The sequence below is a fragment of the Triturus cristatus genome, chromosome 2_1, assembly GCF_964204655.1.
Source record: "Triturus cristatus chromosome 2_1, aTriCri1.1, whole genome shotgun sequence".
Classification (NCBI taxonomy): Eukaryota; Metazoa; Chordata; class Amphibia; order Caudata; family Salamandridae; genus Triturus; species Triturus cristatus.
The window spans coordinates 820,893,275-820,919,183 of record NC_140581.1 but is presented as its reverse complement, the minus strand read 5'-3'; the positions used below and the strand labels follow the sequence as shown (position 1 = coordinate 820,919,183).

Sequence of the window (25,909 nt, the reverse complement as noted above, 5' to 3'; positions counted from 1 at the left end):
GGGTGCGCGCGCAAACGCTTTACACCTTGCCTCAGAGATAAGCCTGACTGCTCGTGCCAAGCTACCAAGGGGGTGAGCAGGGGTTATCTTTGGCGTGTAACTTCCTTGCCCTGACTAGAGTGGTGGTTTCTGCCTGGCTTTGGCGCAAGCCCTAGCCAACCAGAAATCGCCAGTTCTAACAACAAGCATATGTGCCATTATGACCACTGGCAACCTATATTGGTCCATAATCTGGTGCTGCTACTGTTGACACCAGAGAAGAGGAGTAACATTGCTGCTGAAGTGGAGCACAACTGGCCTCTGAGGCCACAGATGCTGAAGACACTTCCCAACTCATGAGACTGCCCCTTGCTTGGGTGCCTGCCTGTACTCAGCTGCATGCGCCGCAACTTCTGAAGAAGTTCTTTCAATATGGAAGACCTGCACTGCTGAAAATGGTTCACCTCAGGTTGTGATGACTTGTATTGTACAACCAAAGGAAATGATGGACGGAGTGTTGAACATTGCAAGCACTCACCCCCAGTCAACTGATCTGGGTTTAATCCATCACCGTTCTTTAGCCCACTCTGCCACCCCAGTTCAGACATGGCCATATGCAAATCAGTCTGACCCTGTGCCTCATGGGAACAGTCCAGCCCGAACTGCCAAGCCATGTCTTCCCTGGACCGGAACAAGCTTCCTAGGACCGGTTTCTGGCATTTCAGCCGTCTTCAGCCAGGCTTGCTTGAATCCAGTGGCAAAGTGAGCAAGGGACTCACGTCTGAGCATACCCTGCCAACTTATGGCGAACAAAGCAAAAACAAAGGAAATGATGGACGGAGTGTTGAACATTGCAAGTACTCACCCCCAGTCAACTGATCTGGGTTTAATCCATCACCGTTCTTTAGCCCACTCTGCCACCCCAGTTCAGACATGGCCATATGCAAATCAGTCTGACCCTGTGCCTCATGGGAACAGTCCAGCCCGAACTGCCAAGCCATGTCTTCCCTGGACCGGAAACAAGCTTCCTAGGACCGGTTTCTGGCATTTCAGCCGTCTTCAGCCAGGCTTGCTTGAATCCAGTGGCAAAGTGAGCAAGGGACTCACGTCTGAGCATACCCTGCCAACTTATGGCGAACAAAGCAAAACCAAAGGAAATGATGGACGGAGTGTTGAACATTGCAAGCACTCACCCCCAGTCAACTGATCTGGGTTTAATCCATCACCGTTCTTTAGCCCACTCTGCCACCCCAGTTCAGACATGGCCATATGCAAATCAGTCTGACCCTGTGCCTCATGGGAACAGTCCAGCCCGAACTGCCAAGCCATGTCTTCCCTGGACCGGAAACAAGCTTCCTAGGACCGGTTTCTGGCATTTCAGCCGTCTTCAGCCAGGCTTGCTTGAATCCAGTGGCAAAGTGAGCAAGGGACTCACGTCTGAGCATACCCTGCCAACTTATGGCGAACAAAGCAAAACCAAAGGAAATGATGGACGGAGTGTTGAACATTGCAAGCACTCACCCCCAGTCAACTGATCTGGGTTTAATCCATCACCGTTCTTTAGCCCACTCTGCCACCCCAGTTCAGACATGGCCATATGCAAATCAGTCTGACCCTGTGCCTCATGGGAACAGTCCAGCCCGAACTGCCAAGCCATGTCTTCCCTGGACCGGAAACAAGCTTCCTAGGACCGGTTTCTGGCATTTCAGCCGTCTTCAGCCAGGCTTGCTTGAATCCAGTGGCAAAGTGAGCAAGGGACTCACGTCTGAGCATACCCTGTCAACTTATGGCGAACAAAGCAAAACCAAAGGAAATGATGGACGGAGTGTTGAACATTGCAAGCACTCACCCCCAGTCAACTGATCTGGGTTTAATCCATCACCGTTCTTTAGCCCACTCTGCCACCCCAGTTCAGACATGGCCATATGCAAATCAGTCTGACCCTGTGCCTCATGGGAACAGTCCAGCCTGAACTGCCAAGCCATGTCTTTCCTGGACCGGAAACAAGCTTCCTAGGACCGGTTTCTGGCATTTCAGCCATCTTCAGCCAGGCTTGCTTGAATCCAGTGGCAAAGTGAGCAAGGGACTCACGTCTGAGCATACCCTGCCAACTTATGGCGAACAAAGCAAAACCAAAGGAAATGATGGACGGAGTGTTGAACATTGCAAGCACTCACCCCCAGTCAACTGATCTGGGTTTAATCCATCACCGTTCTTTAGCCCACTCTGCCACCCCAGTTCAGACCTGGCCATATGCAAATCAGTCTGACCCTGTGCCTCATGGGAACAGTCCAGCCTGAACTGCCAAGCCATGTCTTCCCTGGACCGGAAACAAGCTTCCTAGGACCGGTTTCTGGCATTTCAGCCGTCTTCAGCCAGGCTTGCTTGAATCCAGTGGCAAAGTGAGCAAGGGACTCACGTCTGAGCATACCCTGCCAACTTATGGCGAACAAAGCAAAACCAAAGGAAATGATGGACGGAGTGTTGAACATTGCAAGCACTCACCCCCAGTCAACTGATCTGGGTTTAATCCATCACCGTTCTTTAGCCCACTCTGCCACCCCAGTTCAGACATGGCCATATGCAAATCAGTCTGACCCTGTGCCTCATGGGAACAGTCCAGCCCGAACTGCCAAGCCATGTCTTCCCTGGACCGGAAACAAGCTTCCTAGGACCGGTTTCTGGCATTTCAGCCGTGTTCAGCCAGGCTTGCTTGAATCCAGTGGCAAAGTGAGCAAGGGACTCACGTCTGAGCATACCCTGCCAACTTATGGCAAACAAAGCAAAACCAAAGGAAATGATGGACGGAGTGTTGAACATTGCAAGCACTCACCCCCAGTCAACTGATCTGGGTTTAATCCATCACCGTTCTTTAGCCCACTCTGCCACCCCAGTTCAGACATGGCCATATGCAAATCAGTCTGACCCTGTGCCTCATGGGAACAGTCCAGCCCGAACTGCCAAGCCATGTCTTCCCTGGACCGGAAACAAGCTTCCTAGGACCGGTTTCTGGCATTTCAGCCGTCTTCAGCCAGGCTTGCTTGAATCCAGTGGCAAAGTGAGCAAGGGACTCACGTCTGAGCATACCCTGCCAACTTATGGCGAACAAAGCAAAACCAAAGGAAATGATGGACGGAGTGTTGAACATTGCAAGCACTCACCCCCAGTCAACTGATCTGGGTTTAATCCATCACCGTTCTTTAGCCCACTCTGCCACCCCAGTTCAGACATGGCCATATGCAAATCAGTCTGACCCTGTGCCTCATGGGAACAGTCCAGCCCGAACTGCCAAGCCATGTCTTCCCTGGACCGGAAACAAGCTTCCTAGGACCGGTTTCTGGCATTTCAGCCGTCTTCAGCCAGGCTTGCTTGAATCCAGTGGCAAAGTGAGCAAGGGACTCACGTCTGAGCATACCCTGCCAACTTATGGCGAACAAAGCAAAACCAAAGGAAATGATGGACGGAGTGTTGAACATTGCAAGCACTCACCCCCAGTCAACTGATCTGGGTTTAATCCATCACCGTTCTTTAGCCCACTCTGCCACCCCAGTTCAGACATGGCCATATGCAAATCAGTCTGACCCTGTGCCTCATGGGAACAGTCCAGCCTGAACTGCCAAGCCATGTCTTCCCTGGACCGGAAACAAGCTTCCTAGGACCGGTTTCTGGCATTTCAGCCGTCTTCAGCCAGGCTTGCTTGAATCCAGTGGCAAAGTGAGCAAGGGACTCACGTCTGAGCATACCCTGCCAACTTATGGCGAACAAAGCAAAACCAAAGGAAATGATGGACGGAGTGTTGAACATTGCAAGCACTCACCCCCAGTCAACTGATCTGGGTTTAATCCATCACCGTTCTTTAGCCCACTCTGCCACCCCAGTTCAGACCTGGCCATATGCAAATCAGTCTGACCCTGTGCCTCATGGGAACAGTCCAGCCTGAACTGCCAAGCCATGTCTTCCCTGGACCGGAAACAAGCTTCCTAGGACCGGTTTCTGGCATTTCAGCCGTCTTCAGCCAGGCTTGCTTGAATCCAGTGGCAAAGTGAGCAAGGGACTCACGTCTGAGCATACCCTGCCAACTTATGGTGAACAAAGCAAAACCAAAGGAAATGATGGACGGAGTGTTGAACATTGCAAGCACTCACCCCCAGTCAACTGATCTGGGTTTAATCCATCACCGTTCTTTAGCCCACTCTGCCACCCCAGTTCAGACATGGCCATATGCAAATCAGTCTGACCCTGTGCCTCATGGGAACAGTCCAGCCCGAACTGCTAAGCCATGTCTTCCCTGGACCGGAAACAAGCTTCCTAGGACCGGTTTCTGGCATTTCAGCCGTGTTCAGCCAGGCTTGCTTGAATCCAGTGGCAAAGTGAGCAAGGGACTCACGTCTGAGCATACCCTGCCAACTTATGGCAAACAAAGCAAAACCAAAGGAAATGATGGACGGAGTGTTGAACATTGCAAGCACTCACCCCCAGTCAACTGATCTGGGTTTAATCCATCACCGTTCTTTAGCCCACTCTGCCACCCCAGTTCAGACATGGCCATATGCAAATCAGTCTGACCCTGTGCCTCATGGGAACAGTCCAGCCCGAACTGCCAAGCCATGTCTTCCCTGGACCGGAAACAAGCTTCCTAGGACCGGTTTCTGGCATTTCAGCCGTCTTCAGCCAGGCTTGCTTGAATCCAGTGGCAAAGTGAGCAAGGGACTCACGTCTGAGCATACCCTGCCAACTTATGGCGAACAAAACAAAACCAAAGGAAATTATGGACGGAGTGTTGAACATTGCAAGCACTCACCCCCAGTCAACTGATCTGTGTTTAATCCATCACCGTTCATTAGCCCACTCTGCCACCCCAGTTCAGACCTGGCCATATGCAAATCAGTCTGACCCTGTGCCTCATGGGAACAGTCCAGCCCGAACTGCCAAGCCATGTCTTCCCTGGACCGGAAACAAGCTTCCTAGGACCGGTTTCTGGCATTTCAGCCGTCTTCAGCCAGGCTTGCTTGAATCCAGTGGCAAAGTGAGCAAGGGACTCACGTCTGAGCATACCCTGCCAACTTATGGTGAACAAAGCAAAACCAAAGGAAATGATGGACGGAGTGTTGAACATTGCAAGCACTCACCCCCAGTCAACTGATCTGGGTTTAATCCATCACCGTTCTTTAGCCCACTCTGCCACCCCAGTTCAGACATGGCCATATGCAAATCAGTCTGACCCTGTGCCTCATGGGAACAGTCCAGCCCGAACTGCTAAGCCATGTCTTCCCTGGACCGGAAACAAGCTTCCTAGGACCGGTTTCTGGCATTTCAGCCGTGTTCAGCCAGGCTTGCTTGAATCCAGTGGCAAAGTGAGCAAGGGACTCACGTCTGAGCATACCCTGCCAACTTATGGCAAACAAAGCAAAACCAAAGGAAATGATGGACGGAGTGTTGAACATTGCAAGCACTCACCCCCAGTCAACTGATCTGGGTTTAATCCATCACCGTTCTTTAGCCCACTCTGCCACCCCAGTTCAGACATGGCCATATGCAAATCAGTCTGACCCTGTGCCTCATGGGAACAGTCCAGCCCGAACTGCCAAGCCATGTCTTCCCTGGACCGGAAACAAGCTTCCTAGGACCGGTTTCTGGCATTTCAGCCGTCTTCAGCCAGGCTTGCTTGAATCCAGTGGCAAAGTGAGCAAGGGACTCACGTCTGAGCATACCCTGCCAACTTATGGCGAACAAAGCAAAACCAAAGGAAATTATGGACGGAGTGTTGAACATTGCAAGCACTCACCCCCAGTCAACTGATCTGTGTTTAATCCATCACCGTTCATTAGCCCACTCTGCCACCCCAGTTCAGACCTGGCCATATGCAAATCAGTCTGACCCTGTGCCTCATGGGAACAGTCCAGCCCGAACTGCCAAGCCATGTCTTCCCTGGACCGGAAACAAGCTTCCTAGGACCGGTTTCTGGCATTTCAGCCGTCTTCAGCCAGGCTTGCTTGAATCCAGTGGCAAAGTGAGCAAGGGACTCACGTCTGAGCATACCCTGCCAACTTATGGCGAACAAAGCAAAACCAAAGGAAATGATGGACGGAGTGTTGAACATTGCAAGCACTCACCCCCAGTCAACTGATCTGGGTTTAATCCATCACCGTTCTTTAGCCCACTCTGCCACCCCAGTTCAGAGATGGCCAGGGTATGCTCAGACGTGAGTCCCTTACTCACTTTGCTATGCTTGAGAGTTCTATTAGGCATTCGTCCAGAGTGGAGACAGTCGTTGCCATCAACAGAGTACAAGGTGTACTTTAGCAGGTTTCTATGGCAGTTGTCAGCCATTTATATCTGTTGTTAGGAAGTCCCATTATTTTGGGCATGTCATGCAACAGGGCCCACAGAATTGAAGTAACATTTCAAAGTTGTACAACAATTCGACACAGGGGTATATTTCGCTCCTTCTCCTTTCAGAGAATAACTTCATGGAATTCCTCAACTCCATGCCTAATCCACATGCAATACATTCCCGCCGAGCATCCCTTCTGGCAGTGTGTGAAAACGAAAATTTATATATCCTTTTGGGTGGATTTCATTTAAGATTCTGATCAAATAGTTACTTTAACATTTTTAACATTTTGATCAAATAGGTACTTAAACATTTTTAACATTTTGATCAAATAGGTACTTTAACATTTTTAACATTTCTTGTGCTCTCGTCCCTGTGTTTTCACAACCATTTCAATGACCTGATATTGTGTACCATTGTGTCTTGCATCCATGAAACTGTGTGTCACCAAAATGTATTTTTTTGCAGGTACAAATAACACTCAGTGACTCTTAGATGTTAACCTCACATAAAGGAAACCACAATGGCATTTCAGGGTATCTATTAAGGGCTCCGAGTCACATGTTTCAAACAAATGTTCTTCAACTTTTAAGCTAACTGTGGCTGCTGATGGAATCCCTCCGTCAGCATCCCCTGTCATCATTATGCAAAAGTGTACTAAATGCAAACCGAGATAACTGCTCGTCTACTGTGTTTCCAAGAATTGCCAGATGCCATTTATGGTCAGCATAAACAATCAAAATATTTGACACCCTCAGGTTCTTTTTCCTCTGGTATTGGAAGAACGAGTCACTTTTAAACATGTCTCTACGTGCAGCAGCGGGGTTGTAGTACATTACAGGGCTCTAGCAAATCTCTACAGTCCCCACTAGAAAAAGAGCGCCCTAGCATAATTGCAGTTATGCCGACCACAACTACAGTGTCCCACCACATTTGCTACAGTTCCCACACCACTACTATGTTCTGAAAAGATCATGGGCAGGAAGCAGGCACAGGAGCGAATTCCTTAATAGCCTTGTGCAAACAAATATGTAGATTTTTTGCTCGTAGGTAAGTTCAGTTAATATCCTGAATAAAAGTGTTCATGCTGGCAATCTGTAATGCCTCTAAGATGCATATATATCTTTGTGTTCAAGACACAGTCTTTCAGTTTTCCTCTAGGACATGATCTGGTGTAGGTGTTGGTGGTGCACCGTTCTAGGTTGCACAGTCAGCGCCTCATCTGGGGGGCACAGGATTGCTGGCAGTGGCACCATCTCTCGGATCTCGTCCCTGGGGATGTACAACATGGCAGGCATTGGCAGCGGTCACTCGCCTCTTGCAGTTGGGGGGGTCTTTGCTATGGGAGTGTTGTCGGTGCTTGCTGGACTTGCAACACAGTGGCAGAAGAGGGTCATCTGGCCATGTTGCGGTAAAGCTGAAGGACACACAATACTCTGGGGATGTATTGATTCTTCATGCAGTTTGCCACATGAACCATGCAGAAAGACCAGATAACCCCTCAATTTGGGTTCGCACATGTCACACTCCTGATCACAACTCTGCTCTTCTGGGTCCTCCACACTTCGGGACTATGGCTGGGCTTCTCCTCCTGAACAGTCTCTTCTCCTGCAGTGCCAGACATACTTCATCCCTCTCTGAACATGCAGATAGGCTTCTAGGTGGTAGACAGACCTTCAGCACTCAGTAAGTTGGGCAGACTTCAGGTGATATCTTCTCAGCTGTTGGAGACTAGCTGTCAGGCATACATCAGCCCAGTATAACATCAGTCATTTGAGTGCTATGTTGAGCACTCTCTAGGTCAAGAAGAACTTGGAGCCTGAACAATGTTGGATGGTATGGGCACCACCTTCGTTGATTTTGCAGACATGGGATGTTTATCCATTGTCAGATGTGCAAGAGCCAATTTGGGGTTGGTCCTTTTTAAATGTCATTTCCTAGATGAAGTGCAGACTCTCTCTTTGCTCATGGTAATGACTCTCACAGCAGTTATTGACAATATTACCTCTAATAAGGAAGTTCCAAAAAAATGAGCACAATAAAGTGTGAGGACTTTGCACCTGGCTGACATAAGCCTTCCTAAAGTAGCACTGAGGGAACGAATGAAGGGGTGGACCTGCCTAGAAGTACCTTAACGCTAACAATATAAACTGCTGTCTCACTCCCACTCTCCTACCATTAACCAAATGGCAGTGTTCAGGAAGAACTAAACGGCAGTTCCTTGTTTAAAGGTTCTCATAGAATTCCTAAAAGTTGCCCTGTCCCCATCCGCCCGCACTTCAGTGTTCTGAGCTCTTCCTCTCAGCTCCAGGAACACAGGCAATACATTTCTCCTCTGTGGGATAAGCTGTACTTTCCCTCTCCGGGGAAGCTGTGCTCCATCTTCCATCTTGTGCCATGTTAAAGCAGGGGCAATCCACAAAGGGTCCCCTTACTCTCACCACAACACGGAGGCTTGCGGCCATCCATAACTTGCACACACGCACACACACGCACTCGACATACTAAACACACACGCACTCGACATGCATACAGGATCTTAGTTCAAGGGTCCGGGTGTCACACAAAAACAAAACTTTACAGGAGTGTACAGATGTTCAGCCAGTAGGCAGTGCACTCCAACTGAACCTTGAAAAAGGTCTGTTCATTACTATACTCTTTCAAACCAGTGTGCTATCACCACTGCTTTACCACAACCCAGGACATGCACATTAGTCCCGTGTCAAGGCATTGGGTACATCTGGTGTGCCCTTCCACGTCACAGAACAGGTTCAGGACCAGAGTCATCGTGGAGAGGTCGAGGCTTCAGCATGTATGCTAGATATGCGATGTTAGCGAGGCCAAAGAAAGGTCCGGAAACCAGTTTCATGGGCAGCCGGGTCACTCAAGGCAGGGGAAATGCTGTTTAACCATGCAGGGTACATCCTGTACCAAGGCTTCCTTCAAATGAGGATCCATTGGCCATATGTGGTTATGATCTTGGCACACTATGCAGAATCAATAATTCCTTTCTCTCTCTAATAGATGCTTTATATGACATCTCATCTACATAGAGTTGGATAGGACCTTCCAGACTTTTTTTCCTTAGCTCTCGACTAGGTCCGTTACATGTTGCTTATATCCGCTTTTTGACCTCACTTCATTCTGTGATAATCTAGACATGGTGAACTCAAGCACAGCTCGGTAACTGTTAAGCGTAATTAAAATAAAAGTAAGACCCTGCGTGCCTGGGGAGTTATTGGCTAGAGGTCGTAACAGTATAGCTGAGGACAGGCCCTCTAGGCTGGATCTAGCGTTCACATTGTGATATTGAATACAACAGTGAGTTGTGATAAACATGATACTATTTGATGTTTTGGTGATTGTCACCGTATACAGCCACTGAATATTGTGAGTGCATGGCATCAGATGATTGTGGCGATGCTGAATAACATTGTGTGAAGCTAAAATCTCAACAAACTTCTTAAATATACAATGCTACAGGGAAGAGGGTTTCATTTATATTGAATATGGATTCTTGTTTACAATTCTTAAGAAGCATACAAGGGCCCGCATTTTATCTAAAGAACCCGCCACCGCACTGCCAAATTACCGTTTTGCTGAATACCAAGGGGCAGATGTACAAGCCCCTTGCGCCACTTTTGCGTCATTTTCTTCATGTTAAAAATGACGCAAAAGTGGCGCAAGGGGCTTTTAAATCTGCCCCCAAGACTGCCTCGCCTTGATTCCACCTCATGCCTTTTTTCTTCCATCACCCTGCAGTTACTGCTTGTTTATCTCACTTCTACCGGTTGTTTTCAACCATACTTTCTCTTTTTGTTCCTATTTTCTTATCTGTCGCTTCCTTGTTATTTTGCCCTTTACTGCTTTTTCTCTCTCTGTCTATTGGTCAAAGTCTGAAGATTAAAAAATAAGCTCTGGTCCCCAAAAAGCAACTGTCGTCGTAACCCCCTGACGCTTCTGCGTCAAACCAGGATACAGCTAAAGGCGAATAGCTTGCTAAGTATGGCCGCCGCCTAGACCTGCCGTTGACAGGGCTGTTGTCGAGAGAGACTGAGTGGGATCATTTGCTAAGTGCGTGAAGGCGGTGTCCCGCCTTTTCAAATCCTTCGGGTCATTAGTCTTGAAACAGGCGCGCTGGAGCTGTCATCACCACAGCAGAAGGATGCGCCTTTGAAAAACGCTGTGCACATGATATGGTTCCCTTTCGGGTAAGACGCAGCTGCAATAAGGGGTTCGGGAAGGAAAAATGTGTGCTCTGTGGAACACATTAACTTTTCCACAAAGAGTATCACAAGTTAACGTTGTAGGTGGTGCAGGCTCGGCCTGGTGGTGCATTTCTAGGGCCAGTGAGCTATTGGCATGGGCTATAAAGCCAGTTACCCATTATATATATAATCACTATGTTTGCAAGGGAGGAGAGGTATCCCATCTGTTGTTGTTATTTCTTTGGCAGCAACAACATATACATATAAAATACACAGGAGGACAAATTTGAAGAACTGCCATCAGTAGAACATTACTCAACCGGATATCTATCTATCTATCTATCTATCTATCTATCTATCTATCTATCTATCTATCTATCTATCTATCTATCTATCTATCTATCTATCTATCTATCTATCTATCTATCTATCTATCTATCTATCTATCTATCTATCTATCTATCTATCTATCTATCTATCTATCTATCTATCTATCTATCTATCTATCTATCTATCTATCTATCTATCTATCTATCTATCTATCTATCTATCTATCTATCTATCTATCTATCTCTATATATTACGAACTGGCAGTTGCCAGGAGGTATTTATGATTAGGACCTAGTTTCCATAGAAAAAGCAGTTTTTGAATTGGCTATAACTTTGCCATCGTTTCACCAATCTTTTCCCAAAAAAGTGTCAAGATCAGTTCTGTGTGTCATGGGTAGTTTGGGGGTGATCCAGGTAGTGGGGGATGAGAAATTGGGGTGTGAAATAACGGTGCATTTGTAATGTTAATTCCTATAGGAACTGTTAACAACACCTACAGCCTGAACCACTGATCGGACTTACACCAAATTTGGCAGGGAGGTAGATGTTGGTTCAAGGAAGTGCTGTTTGCTTATGTGGTGTAAATACTTTCAGTAGTTGTTGAAAAATTGAAGTTGAAAATTATAGTCATATCTCAGGTTACAAAGCCTTTGTGAAGAAAGACAAGCTTGTGCAGTGAAATGCACCACTCTGATTGAGACGCGGCTTCACCAAGTGCCCCCCCTCAAAAAAGTGAAAATAAAGAAAAGGGGGCAGGGTAGGGATACCCTGATCTCCAAGTCTGGTCTTGGGGTGCCCCTTGCACGCCAACATGACATAAAAGCATTACAAAAAATGCACCAAAATCGTGATATTTGCATATTCGAGTAAATTTTTTCTAAGAAAAAGCAAGCTCCCACGTTTGCTTTTAAATAATCCCTGGGTGTAATAAATATAGGAGTGGGTGCACGGGTCCCCTGCCTAGGGCGTATCAAAGCCCCGGGGACTGTCACCTCCTCGGCCAGTAACATTAATATATGCAGGGGCGCTTCGCGACTCCCCACTGCCCCGGGGACCACCACCTTCCCAGGGCACAAATGTGGTAAAATAGTAATGTGGGGGAGGCCCTATGGCCTCCCCCACAGCCCTGGGGACTGCCACCTCCCCGGGGCAGTGATTAAATTATATGCACGAGAGCCTCGCGGTGCCCCCGGGAACCTCCACCTCCCGCCGCACTGTTCTATGAAAATGCAGGGAGCCTCTCGATCCCTGCATACTTGGGGACCGCCACTTTCCCCGGGCTAAAATAAATAATAATGTGTGGAGCGGCTCCGGCTCCCCCACGCAGCCCAGCGACAGACACCTCCCCGGGGCACAAATAGATCAATGAAGGGGGTCCTCTACGAGCACCCGGCCCCGGGGACCACTACCTCCCAGGGGCTTCATTCACAAAAGAGGGGGGCCACACAGCCCCCCTCCAGGAGCTCTAGATGGCCCTGGAGCCCGCCACCCCCTGAGCACCCACAGCAATGTCACAGTGTGCCCACCCCAGGACATTGTAGTTTGCAATGCCATATCAAACCAGCTCTGCTTTCAGCAAGCAAGAGCAAAAATGCTCTTGCTTGCTGAAAGCAGAGCATGTCTGTTTCCCTGCCCAATGTGAAGCGAGCAGGTAAACAGACATTACTTTGGGCCCCAGGGAGCTGCATGTCAGCAGCTTCCTGGATCCCAAATCAATACCGGGTCCCGCAGGAGGCTCAGAGCCAGCAGGGACCATGTGGGCCTCAGGCTTCCCCTGCTGTCCCCAACATTGACAGTGGGTGCCCTAGGTTGGGACCAGGGCACCCAGCCTAGAGGGCAGGCCCTGCGAATGGGGTCCCCCAGCCAAAATGACCCAGGGAAGGGGGGGGGGGCACATGTCCCCCCTTCCTAACAAAACAAAGGGAAAAAAGAAGAAAAAGCCGGTAACTCGTCAGAGGCTCGCCAACTTTCTCCACCACCCTGCAAACACACCTCCTATTGCACTGCTGGATGGGGGATGAAGTCCCCTTGGCTGCTGTGGGTCCTTAGGGGCCAACAAGCCGTCTTGTTACCTCCAGTAAGCCTCAAACAGTGGGATTGCTGAGAGGTCATCATAGGCCATGCCCCCTTTCTCCACCAATCTGCAAATGTGGCTCCTGGTGCTCTACTGGTTGGGGGATGAAGTCCACTTTATTCCTAAAGGACCTTGGGGGCCAAGAAACCCTCCTGATACCTCCTGTAAATCCTAAACAGTGGAATTCCTGAGAGCTAGTTGGAGGCACTGCCCCTTTTCTCCACCACTTTGCAAATGCGTCTACTAGTTAAAAAAACATAGAAATTCAGTGAAAAAACCAAAGGTTACAGGGACATTATAGTTAGGAATTAGCATTTTAAAAAACTTAGAAATGTACAGAAAAAACAAAGGTTACAGGGACATTATAGTTAGGCTGACATTTCACTCATACAAAACCAGTGAAATTCACCAGTTATAGTTAGCTGAGCTAACTACTCGTGTGCTCACAATGCACTGCTTATGACCTCTCGTATTGCCTCACTCATGACATGGTCAGTGACAATCCTCATGACATCTCACATGACATCACTGATTACATCATCCACAGAATCTCTGACGCACCCACTCACATCCCCATATAACCTTTCATACACCCACTCCAACTTCCACACTACCATTCTCAAAACCATTGACACACCCATACCAGTACTTATACACCCACTCACTGATTCATAGGCCTACACACAAATCCACTCAGTCACCCATACAGCCACTCAACACCAACTCACTAACTAACACAGCCACTGATATATCCACTCATACACCCATAAAGTCACTCACACACTGTCAGTCACTCATGGAGCTGTTCACACACCTACTCACTCACCTATAGAGTCAATCTCACAACCATTTATGCACCTATACAGTTATACACACACATACTCACTTATTCATACAGATACTAACACATTCTCACTCACCGATACAGTCACTGACTCAAGCACCCACTCACCCACTCACCCATACAGCCACTATCACAATCCCTCACTCACACATACAGTCACTATCACAATCCCTCACTCACACATTCAGTCACTCATATACTCCAACACTCACCTATATTGCCTTTCACATAGTCAGTTACCCACCCATATACCACTGACATATCCATTTGTGATCGTATTCGAACAATTCTGCATGGCACCATCTTAACCGAGTATTTACGTAACAACATAGCACCAAGAGGTTTACTAGTAACAAATGCCCCCCTTATCTTTTTGGAAGACTCAGTCTTCAGAAAGGAGTGGGCTCAAATAGCATGGCATTGTACCCGTGATTGGTTGGTCCTGATCATAAAGACAGCCTTAAGACTTTCTGAGGCCTTAATGATCGAAATCCAACTCACTGAAACCCACTTTAGAACCACCCTGGCAGGGTATAAGAAGAAATTAGAAGAACTTAATAAAGAAATAAATGAATATAAGGATAATCTTACGCAGTCCAAGGCGCCGAAATTCCAGAAAGACCTAAAACGCTTTGCCTTTACAAAAGTCTACCCCTATGCCGAACCAGACTATATACCACCTCCACGTAACTCTACCCACTCAGACACATCAGATGATGATACATCCACCACTAGTGGATCAAGTGGGGGCAGTTATAAGTCCAGACAGCGAGGTAGAGGTGGGAATAGACAACAACATTATCAACAAAACTGGCCAATTTTCCCCAACCAGGACGGCAATTTTCCCAACCAGTATCATCAATATCATCAGTTTCCTATGATGGGCTGGAATCCCGCCTTCATGCCAGTTCCCCCTTACCCTCAAAATATGTACCGCCCCCCTTTTTTAGAGAGGGGCCGAAGGGGACGGGGAAAGAGAAGCAGGCCCCGGCAATCAGAGACCCTAGTCACCAATCTTTCTTCCCTTAACCTCACAGAGGTAGAACTACAGGTTTTGGAAACGGGACTAGGTTTTGTTCCAACAGAACAGATCGTTTCCGCCTGCATTGTGAACTAGCGGATTTCTTTAGGAAACTTAAACTAAAGTCTTTCTTTGACAAACAACTGTCAAATGATTCTCCTGCAAGTACTAGTGACACAGGACTGCGCCTCAAATCTACATTCACACCACCGTTCCAGCAGAACTGATTGCTTTTGAACAGGCAGTTTTTTAATGATATTGAGGTATTTGAGGATACCAGAACCTTCAAAAACATGAGTGCAGTTGAGTTTCAGGCATTACAAGCACTCCAGTCCAACACTACCATCGTCATCAAATCAGCAGACAAGGGCGGAGGCGTGGTTATCCAAGACGCTTCTGCTTATGATAAAGAATGCAGACGTCTCCTTGACGATAGGAATAACTATACCCCTCTATTAACTGATCCTTTGCCTGAATTAAAATCGACTATCATCAATCTAGTCGAAGAAGCAGAAGCGAATGGGTATATAACCAGGCACGAGGCTGACTTCCTCACAAAGAGTGAGGGCATAATTCCATACTTTTATACGTTGCCCAAGACCCATAAAAACAAAACCCCTCCTCCAGGCCGTCCAATTGTTTCGGGTATTGGCTCATTGTTGGAACCACTTTCCATATACTGTGATTTTTTCCTAAAACCATTGATCCAGGCTACCTCCACTTATCTTAAAGACACAAAAAGTCTCCTGGCACTTCTACAAGATATCAGGGTGGAAGATGACTCCACCTTTTTGGTTTCTCTGGACATCGAGAGCCTGTATACCAGTATACCCCAGGAAGACACCATCAAGGTCATTCATGATACCCTGGAGACTGCCCCTTGGGATTTTCAGCCATCTAAACAATTTGTTGTAGAATGTGCCACACTTGCCCTGAAAAAGAATTTCTTTGAATACAAGGTGACCCTCTTTTTACAATCCACCGGTACTTCGATGGGGAGTACCTTTGCCCCTAGTGTGGCAGGCCTCTATGTCTACGATTTTGAGAAAAGACACATCTTGGCTTCTAGCAATCCTTTCTCGTCCTTTATATCTTTCTGGAAAATATATATAGACGACGTTTTTTTGATCTGGCAGGGGCCTGAATGTCAACTTCTGGATTTCTTTGATTGGATCAATACCTGTGATTCCAGTCTTAAGTTCACCAACTCCTATGATAAAAAAGAAATGATCTTCCTGGACCTGGTCATTACAAAATCTGAACGAAAGCTGTTAACCAGAACACACTACAAACCTACGGCAAAAAATAACCTTCTGGCTTTTTCCAGTTTCCATCCTAGGCCTTTGAGAGAGAATCTCCCCTTTGGGCAGTATCTTCGAATTAGGCGTAACTGTAGTCGAATGGAAGACTACCGCTCCCAATCAGCGGGTTTATCGGACAAACTGAAAAAACGAGGATACCCTGACAAAATCCTAAAGCGTAGCTGTAAGAGGGCAAAAAATCAACACAGACAAGCACTCCTTGAGGAAACCCAGAGACCAGTGGGGGAGGTCCCACTGACGTGTGTCACTACATATAGCACTGCATCTAATGCAGTGACTAAATCAATCCGCAAACATTGGCGCATCCTGGAAAGTAACAACTTGAAATGGGAAAAACCTCTTTTCGCCTTTAAAAAAGCGAGAAGTATCAAGGATGCCCTGGTCCATACCAGACCTAGGACAATAATGAACGACTACACACCATCAGTGCTCCATTCCTGGGGTCTCCCAAAAGTCTCAGGGCATTTTCCCTGCGGCTCGTGCAGCGTTTGTCATCTAACTAAAGCCACTAAGACTCTGACACTTGAACAAGGAAAAGTTTTTACCCAACGCGCACATACCAACTGCAATTCGTCCAATGTTGTATATCTGATAACGTGTCCTTGTGGCACTAGATATGTCGGCATGACGACACGCAAAATAAAGCAACGCATTGGAGAACACAGGAGTAACATACGGTGTGGAAAGAACATCACCAAACTAACTGAACACTATGCGCAAACCAAGCATGATATCAATGACCTTTACTGGACAGTGATCGAACAATTAAAACCAGGAAATAGGTCTACCAACATTTTATTTGAGAAAGAACAGAGATGGATTTACCGCCTTTCCACTCACACGCAGGGATTTAATGATAACATCCCCTGGGGTTCAGTACTCAGACGTTAGGCGACACCTCTTCACCCACATTTGTAGATATAACAAACCTGAACCATTCTCTGACACCATCAGCTTGACTGCGTTTTTGTGACCTTTTTCCCAAATTATGAATTTGGACCTCAATCAGCACCCAGTGGGATTATTTCAGTCAGCTCTATATGTATTAGTTTCCTTGCTTGAGCGTGCCCTGAACGAGTGTTTCTTAACTCGCACCACAAGAGCCCCTGAAGAATACTCGTCATCTTTTTCTGTATAAGTAGGACTCGCACTGATACCAACTCCCTTTCAACACGCAGGGAATAGCGAGTGAGTGTAGTAATGACAACAACTTCCCTCCATTCCCTGTGTCCCTTTGGAATAAAGGAAAAAAGGAAAACGAAAAACTAAAATCTGCCTTTTAGTTTTCACAATACAGTTAAATTCCTTCTTTACAGATCCATACCAACATTAAATGAGGTATGATAAGTTCTTCTTTTTTAATCGTCCTGGTGCTTTATTAATTGTCTGCCAAGCCACGAAGACCGCTCGCCGTAACGGGTTAGCGGTCTGGTTTTTTCACATTCGCGCATTTGATCGTTAATACGCCAGCGCGTCCAATTCCTTCTTTTCAGTTCCTACACTAACATTTAATGAGGAAGGATAAGTTCGTCTTCTTCTTTTTTAATCCTCCAGGTGCTTTATTGTTTGTCTACTAAGCCACAAAGACCGCCCGCCGTATTGACCTAGCGGACTAGTGTTTTTTTCACTTTCGCGCGTTTGATCAGTAACACGCCAGCGCGTTTACGTCACGCCCTCCCCCTCGCAAGCGCGACACTTCCTATTTTACCCTCTCGGTCTACGGACCTGTCAATATCCGAGTCCTCAGGAGGGATGAAGGAGGTGTCCCGCGGGCGGAAGGCTTTGATGTAGTAAGTAGTTGGTAGAGCCCAACGTTACAATTTAAACTGAGCATGGAAAGTCTTCATTTTGGAGACCTTTCCTAAACCCTCTCGCCCTTTTTCCGATTTAGAGTGTGACTACAAGTCTCGCCCCCCACCAGGACTCATGTTGTGATGTGCAATCCCACTTCACGTAAGCGTCAATCTAAAATCCAAATTCTTTCATTTTCCCTGCCATTACGATCGGATCAAGTATGATAAGCCCTACGTTCTTCCACTATATTTTAAGTTTGCCTTGTCGCCTCTTTTTCCCAGCACAATAATTGGGCGCTGAGTTTTGTTGATGGCGCTCCTTTCTATTAAAAGTTCAAGCTATAGGAAATAGACTTTAAACTAGAAAAACCCTAAGTGAGGTTTCCTCTTGAAATGCAAGAGTGTCTAATTCGAATTATTAGTGATATCTTGTCACTACTGTTTTCCTACCAGCTAAGCATACCATTATCGACTGAGAGTATTTGTATGCATGCATGTGCTCTTATATACAATACCAGAAAAACCAGTGTAGAGCATTTACAGACATATTTATCCTATATACATTGTCTATTTGTCGATATTTATGTCGTGAATTACTGTTTGTTTGTCCTTTTATTATTATTTTTGTTTCAACAGAGATCAAAAGCTTTCAGAAATCCTGAAGGCCACATTTAAAAACTGTAAGTGCAAGCGGTTCCAGACACCACAGGTTAGGGTGCGCCTTAGCGAGCGCACACCGCCGTGGTAGTCCACAAAAGGTCCTGATGAATGCTTCACTTAACATCTCTAGAAGCAGAAACATGTTGACCACCTTTCACATATATTAGGATGTAGCCGGTCTAATAGTTGCCAGAGCTTACATGTCCACCTCACCCCTTTTAACTGTGTCCAGTTTTCCATTATTAAAATTATCTTTGGATAAAATTGTGACACCTTTTTAAACTGCACTTTCACAATTTGCACTGACTTCACCTAATCCAGCTCCGCTGTAAATCAGGCGTCGCAGCACACCGGAGAGGCATTCGGCCTCTCTGGTGGGAACCCTATGATGAAGCATGTCACCAACTAGGTTGGTGAGTGAGGGTTCTTTTAAAACACAGTGATTCACTTCTTTGTTAATTATCACTTCTTTGTTAATTCTCAGTCCTAAAGGATACACTCTTTTTTGTTTAACTATATCCATTTGCTCACCAACATAGCCATGCACACACTCAGCCACCTATACAGCCCCTCACTTACGCACTCACTAACCCATACAACCAATGACTCACCCACTCACTCATCCATGCAGGCAGTCACACACCCTCTCACCCACCCACACAGACACTCATACACCCATACAGATACTCAGATAACCCATCAATCACTCTTACAGCCACTCACGTACCCACTCACCAACCCATGCAGCCACTTAGACACCATCTAACATCCTGATACAGACATTCTCAAAACCTAGTCCCTCACCCATACATTGACTGAAACACCTATTCACTTCCTTATACAGTCAGTCATGCACCCAATTAATCACCCACACAGGCACTCATACACCAACTGATTCATCAATACACATTGGTATATATATTTAAAACATTTTTAAAACACTCACTGGATGATGTTATCAGTGATGTCATCATTGATGTCACTGACCATGTTATGAGTGATGTAATATGTGAGGTCATAAGCAGTGCATTGCGGAGGTACATGTTATAGTTAGCTCAGCTAACTATAACTGGTGAATTTCACTGGTGTTATGCAAGTGAAATGTCAGCCAACTATAACGTCACTGTAACCTTGGTTTTTTCAGTGAATATATTTATCAGCAGTTATAGCATGGTCAGTGATATCACTCATAACATCCCAAATCACATCACTGATGACATTATCCAGTGAGTGTAAGTGTTTTGTAAACGTTTCTGAGTTTTCAAGATCTACACTAAGCTACTGCTTAACTTAAGTGCTATTCTTTTTGTACTTCTAATGGGTGGTACTATTTTTAACATCTGAGAGACTGTGAGACTGTCTGAATCTGTGTGTGAGTGGTTGTGTGAGTGGCTGTATGGGTGAGTGAGTGACTGTAAAGCTGAATAAGTGGGTGTGTGAGTTGCTGTATTATGAGTCAGTACTTGTGTCAATGGTTGTACTGGTGAGTGAGTGTGTTTGAGTTGCTTTATGGGTGGGCGAGTGGCTGTGTGAGTGGCTGTATGAATGGGTGGGTGGCTGTGTGAGTGGCTGTATGGTTGCATAATTGGGATATTTTAACCTCAATCTCTTGGTAAAATCATCAAACAGTATCCCCCACTGGTCGTATGGTCCTTTGGTTGTCAACTTGAAGCGTTGGTGAGGGAGCAAACACTGGAAATACATTTCAAGTACAGTGAACCCAAACACTTCAGAATGATGATATAGAGGATGGTATTTCAACAGCGAAGGTTGATTATTTGGTTTATTTTTCAAATTATTAGTGAATCATCAATCAGCAAATTTGGTAGTTGTTCAGAAAGTATATTAATACAGACATAATATTCAGGTGCTCAAGTATTCTGAATTTAAATATTTTGAAGTACAGGATAGTAACAAACAATATTTAAAGAATGCAAAATACCCAAATGATGTGAAAGAAACCCACTCTTTCTAAGTATAGAATAAGTAAAGTCATGGATTTCTAAAGAGGAAGGGAGGAAGGTGTCACCATCACGTGAATCTCACTAGACGTCCAGAGGAAACAAAAGAGTGGCTAGCACACCAGGGAAAACCCACCAGAAAGATCTGCTCTCTTTTAAGTCAGAATAAAAGTCTGACTGAAACAAACTATAGAACACTAATTGAAAGCACAATCGAAGGTTCTAGAACATCCATATTTTGCTCCTACAGTCTAAGACCAATCCTGTGACGGCATTTGCTGTGAACCGGTAATCTCCCCAAATTTCCAGTCTCCCACAATTAGGTACACATCTGCTCATCCTTGAGATTTGCACCTTCTCAGGACGCCACAAATAGGAGGCTCCTTTCGCCATAATGTTCTCATGTTTGCGGCCAGCTTTCTCCTCCCAGGCCTCATTATGAGTCTAATACATAACAATAAACCCTTCTTTAGTTAACGAAGAACCTGATAACACACCTGCAGAGGAAAAGAAAAAACGTCACCCTGGCAAACTTTAATGTATGAGAATATTCAGTTAATGTCCAAAGTCAGGCTAAGTTAACAAAAAAATCAAAGATGGAAGCACATTACAGTATTATTAATTCTTAGCAATCAAAAAATAATTATAAAAATGTAAGTACATTCAGTAACCTCAATATGTAGATTCTCATTCAGCTTAGTGTCACTTCCCAATAACCTAATTAGTCGTGACCTAATTTAAGGCCCGTTAGAATAGAATGCAAATTAATAAATGTTAGACACACATTGAATATATGAGTCACACATAAATGCATATAAATGAAATATAGATGGTGGTGATAAAAAATAATGCTGCTACACTCTGGCTAGGTTTTTTGTGACCAGAATAATTTTTTTTAAGAACCACCCTACACACTAATAAGGTCAGTTCTTGAAAATCCATATTCTAGTGGGTCATAATCCAACCTACCTCAAGAATATTAATGAGGTAGGTTGCAAACTGTGAGTCACAACAAATGGATGCCATTACGAGGATGGTGGCCTGCTGGGGTCCGCAACCTCCATGACTGTGATTACATTTTTTTAAATGCAGTCCATTTTTCCTTGAGGTAAACCAAGCTGCATTTAAAAAGAAGAGGTGTTGTTTTCTAGTTTGCAGTTGTTCCGTGGGCCACTGCCTACTCCCAACCATTCTCCAAGGCATTGTCAAAGGAGAAGCAGGGCACAATGGAAAACTCCCCTTTTGTGAACTGGTCACCACTTCAACGTAGGGGTTGGTAACTTTTCAATGGTTTACAACCACTATTTCGGTCCTAAAACAATGAAATATATAGTTAGGAATTTGGAAGAAACGCCTACAACATGCCTCTTCCAGGGAATGAAAAATTATGCATTTATAAACCTATATCAGGAGTCAGTAAACAATTTCAGATTCTTAAAATGTGTTTAATACATTGCTAAAAGCAGTTTTCTGTTCACAAACTCCAAATTGGACAGTTTGTGACCGAAAAACTGCTTTGTACTTGTTGGCCTGTGTATCCTTATGTTCAGAGCTCTTGTACTGAACTGCTCCTGGGGAACTATCGTCACACCATCGCAGTCTTTTTTTAGTCTTTTCTCTCTTTGCTGCTCTAATCCTGTTTCTCCTTCCTCTCTCATGCCTTGTAGTCTGTTTCCATCTCTAACCTTTTATGTACTTTATTTTCTGCAGGCAGCTCCTCATATCCGGTTCCTTTATCAGGATGTTGTAGGATCAGCACCCTTCTCACAGGTGAGTTTACCCCAGTCCTGTCACAGCTACATATGTGACTCATGAATGATTACATTTATGGTTTAAATGTTTTATTGAAATTTTCCAATATTCAATATGTTCGGCCAAATCAGAGTTGCATCTAATTGTAAGCACCTATTTGACATATGTCTCATGTAAGTGAGCTGTGCCTATTGAGAGCATATTAAAACCACAGAAAAACATAACCGAACAAATCATAAAAACGCCTATCAATAGCCCCCCTTACCCACCACCCCATTCCTTGTCCACCAAATAAACTATCTATGTTATGCCTGGATCGTGCTAGTTGACCAGGTATCTTACTTCCCTGTCGGCTGCGTGTCAGAAAGCCGCAGCAAGCGGAGATACCTGGGGCAGGTGGTCTCCCTAAATTCGGCGGAAAGAAAGGACAAAAATGGTAGCCAGAGCTCACTAAACATGGACCCCCTCCCTGCTATTGTCAACATCAATTTCTCCATTCCTAGGACATGCCACAAACGATATAACCAACCTGTGAAGGTAGGTACTTGAGGGGAGCGCCACTGTGTAAGTATGTTTTGCACTACAGAGCCCAGCGCTATTGCTATTAACCGGCCTCTGTGGGAGCGGAGCGAATAAGTCAGAGGATTCGGGAGGCCCAAAAGGACATACGCTGGGAAGCGTGGTATTTCTGTGTCTAGATGCTAGTCTACTTCTTTCAGAACCTGATTCCAATATGTCTGAAGGTGTGTGCATTCCCACAGCAAGTGTACCAGAGTACCCACACTCCCGCATCCCCGCCAGCAGTTCACCCCTTGAGTAGAATCTATTGCATGAAGACGCCCTATAGTACACCCCTTCCCACTCCTCATGACTTAGTGTTCTGCTGAGTTCTCTTTCCCATGTCGTGCATCCAGCATTATATATATGTGTGCATTTCTGGTCAGTAGCATTTTATACAAATCTGAAATAAGTTTTTAATCCATGAGCGCGTGATGAGCCACTTCTCGTAGGTGGAAACGTGTCTACAAGCAGCTGGTTTAACCAGGGTATGTCGTGCCCAGTGCCTAATCTGGAGGTATCGAAGCCTTTCATTTTCGGGTAGCCCATAATCTAGTTTGAGTTGTTGGAATGGTATTATCCCATCCACATTGAATAGGTGGCCTAGAGCGCGGCACCCTGATGATCTCCATCGCATGAAGGCAGCTGCGTCCATGCCAGGTTGGAAGTCGGGGTTTTCCAGCAATGGAGTGAGTGGTGAGGGAAAAGTAGTGAGATTGTGTTTGATGTTGGTGTGATCCCACAATTCAAGGATAGCTCTTGTGATGTGGGACGCATATAAGTTGGGCGGTCTGTGTCTCTTCCGGAGGAAGGGGATTTCTTGTAATTGTCTGGGGGCAACCGCTTGATCCTGGAACAACCAGTGTTTCTCTGACTCCCACCGGCTCCACTCAGTTAGGTGGCGCAATTGGGCTGCTTGGTAATAGAGGAGGAGATCGGGGATACCAAGGCCTCCCCCTTCTGGTGGAAGCATCGCAAGTGTCTGCTTCATCCGGGGCTTACTGCCATTCCATATAAATTGTGCTAGGTCTGATTGGGTCTGCTGTATCCACCCCTTTGGAGGTCGGAGAGGTAGGGTCCGAAACAAGTATAAGATCTGAGGTAAGATGGTAATTTTGACCGCGGCTATTTTACCGAGCCAGGAGAGAGGGTAGTGTTTCCATTGGTTCAACTCTTTGCGAACTGTCTGCCTTAGCCGTGTGTAGTTAGCGGTTACTGTGTCCGGTAAGGAGGGAGCTAATTGAATCCCTAGATATGGGATCATGTCTGTTGCCCATTGAAGGGGATGGAGACCCTGTGGGTGTGTGCGGGTATGGGGCGTTAGGGAGAGATCAAGCGCTATTGACTTATCCATATTCACATTGAGGCTCCCATGAAAGTCTCTAATTCTGCAAGGCACGCTGGCAGCGCAAGGATGGGGTTCGACAACGAAATTAGGACTTCGTCAGCGTACAAACTGATTGTATGAATGTAGCCTCCTAATGTAATCCCGTTGATCGCTGGGGTATGTAGAATATGGTGGGCTAGAGGCTCCATATAAAATGCAAAGAGAAGGGGCGACAAGGGGCACCCCGTCTCGTCCCTCTCTCTATGGGGAATTGGGAAGACGTGTGGCCATTAACTCTAACTGTGGCCATTGGGAACGTATAGGAGTTCAAGATATATGTGCGAAACCTCTCCCCCATTTCCGCTCGCTCGGCTCGAGAACCTGTTCCAAGTATGGCCAATGGACCCAGTCTAAATGGTCAGCATGGGCCTTAGTCAATGCTGGTAGATCGACGGAGTCGAGAAAGGCGACGCCGTCTGCGCTGGATAATGGTGAGTTGGCATAGAGACGGGCGTAGAAATCCCGAAACGTTTCTGCGATCTCCGAGTCCTCAAAGACCAGACCACCATCCCCCCGCTGAATCTCCCAGACCCCCTATTTCTGCCGAGTCTCGTGCAGTTTATGGGCGAGGAGGTGGCCGCATCTGTCCCCTCCAGTGTAGTAGGAATGTCGCAGCCGGAGGGCTGCAAACTCTGCCCTGTCTTGATCTAGTGCCGCGAGTTGTTTCCGCATGGCCTTCAGCTGGCGCCAGACCCTCGGTGCCCCTGTCCGCTGATGCATCTGTTCTAACTCCTTGTTTTTTTGGGTGAGATCGTCTCTCTTGCGTCTGCGCTCTGCATTTTCCTCGCTGCCAGGCCTCTGCCTAAAATGGCGGGCCCACCACCGCTAGGCAACGCGCCCGCCGATACGGGAACTGCCAGTCTCCGCTGGAGAGGCAGACGCTCACCGGCCTCGTGGATCGCCAGCTATTATTCAGTTGCGGCCCGAACTGCTACTCTACCCCAGTCTCGCGGTTCCTGTGGGGTCTCAGCCTCTCTGGTTCTCGCTACACGGCAGTCGCCGCTCTAGCACTGGGTCATCTCGGGGTTAGGTCGTGCCCCTTCAGTGCCTCGCTCCCCGTCACAATCGCTATGGGCCTCGCAGCAAGGAAATATCGCAATCTCTCCCTGACGCCGTGTCCTTAGGACGATTTCACCGGTGTCCAGCTGCTGGTGACGGCCAAAAGCCAGTGCTTTATCGGGTGGCCAGCGGGAGAGCTCGAGTAGCACATCCTAACGAGCCACCATCTGGGCCACGCCCCCAAATGATTACATTTAAAGATAATTCAGTATAACAGAATTCTAATAGTAAGAAATAAAGAGGTACGGGCATAGAAAAAGATAGCAAAACTTGGAGTAATAAAAATAGTCCTATTCTGTAGCTTCATATAGAGTGTTGAACAAATCTACAGCTGCATATATATGAACAACAAATAATACAATATGGATTTGCTTTATCTTTACACACATTGGCAGTTTCTGGATGGTAACATTACACGTCCACCTATTGAATTGTAATCACAGATTTTAATTTATTGGCCACACTTTCACAATGTGTAGAAGGAAATTATGTTGTGGGGGGCGTATTCCTGGAACTGATGCCCAGAATTTTCCTGGGGGGCGTGGCTAACAACATACTAGTGGAGCTCTCAGCAATCCTGCAGCGCAGAGTATGTTCCTGGAACTGTTGTTGGGAGTGCTGGTGATG

At 46.3% G+C, this 25,909-nt stretch overlaps 1 long non-coding RNA gene across 2 annotated transcripts in view; it reads right to left on the bottom strand.

Moving 5' to 3' along the window:
• Positions 1-25,909, bottom strand: part of LOC146865920 (uncharacterized) — a 168,549-nt gene that overhangs the window by 87,752 nt on the left and 54,888 nt on the right. The window lies entirely within an intron of this gene.